The sequence below is a fragment of the Helianthus annuus genome, chromosome 17 (assembly GCF_002127325.2).
Source record: "Helianthus annuus cultivar XRQ/B chromosome 17, HanXRQr2.0-SUNRISE, whole genome shotgun sequence".
Classification (NCBI taxonomy): Eukaryota; Viridiplantae; Streptophyta; class Magnoliopsida; order Asterales; family Asteraceae; genus Helianthus; species Helianthus annuus.
In genome coordinates, this window is record NC_035449.2 from 118,757,683 (window position 1) to 118,759,062 (window position 1,380).

Sequence of the window (1,380 nt, forward strand, 5' to 3'; positions counted from 1 at the left end):
ATACAGTAACTCATATCCAACATAAAGTATGTGTTCTTGACAGCGTTAAAGTTTCATACCCGTCTTGGGTAAATTGTTTACGCTCCATGCCAAAGGATATGAGGTTCTATCTCACATAGACGGTACGGTGGCTCCTGACAAAGATTCGGAGGAGTTCGAATCGTGGGATAATATTGACTCGATTGTCTTACAATGGATCTAAGGAACTCTTTTCGATGATCTATTGGTTCAAGTTTTGGTTGACGAATCAACGGCCCATGATGCTTGGATGCAGGTTAAAAATTTATTCCTTAATAACAAAGGTCCGCGCACTACTGCTCTACAACATGAACTCATAAATATGACACTTGCTGCAATGTCCTCTCTCAAGGCATACGCCAGCGGGTATGGGAACTCACCGATCAATTATCCGCCATCAGATGCCCTATCAACAACGATCAGTGAATCACCTATCTTGCTCGCGGCCACGGAAATATGACACAGTTGCCTCCATTCTTAATCAGACCCTTCCTACATGGGAGGATGCTTGTGACCGCCTTCAATCGGAGGCTTAGTGAATGAATGCTCGTGACATGCCTCTATTGCCGACACCCACTGTTGCAACCATCACTCACCAACCCCATAATTCGTCTGACCATAAACCCAGCAGTCGTGTGAGTCTAGATCTGGTGAACGAGGTCAGCAGCGTGACCAGAATCGCCAAAACAAACATGGGGGACAAGGTCAGCCCTCTCGTAAGGTCCAATAAAGCCACTCGCTAGGTCCATATGGTCCTCATCGTTACTGGGCTCAACCCCTCCTGGCCCATATGGCTACTAGACCCCATTGCCTTGCCCCTACCCACCTCAAGGTTGGGCCCAGTCCTGGAATCATCAGCCTAGTCACAGCAACAATAGTAGCCACAGGCCCAACAGTAGCAGCAGTCATAGTCAATGGGCTGCCCAGACTCACCTAGCTAAGATCGACCCACTTCAGCCCACTCATCTGGCAGAGGTAGTGTAGGCTCTGTCAGTTAATTAAGAGGAACGAGTGATGATCAGTGGCATTTCGACACAGGTGCGTCCTCTCATGTCAATTATGACCAACATAAACTCGAACCTTTTTCCATTTATTCACCTTTAGCGTCAATTTTTGTTGGTAATGGTAACAAAATTCCAGTTTTGAGTTCGGGATCATCCACCTTAACCATATCCTCTAAACCCCTCCATTTAAAATTGGTTCTCTTTAACCCAAATCTCATAAAAGATCTTATTTCCATGCGTCAATTGAATGTTGATAATTACACTTCCATTAAATTGACCCATTTGGATTCTCTGTGAAGGATTCCAAGGATGGCATCATCCTGAGTCGCCACAATAGTTCGAGTGATCTTTACCCGCT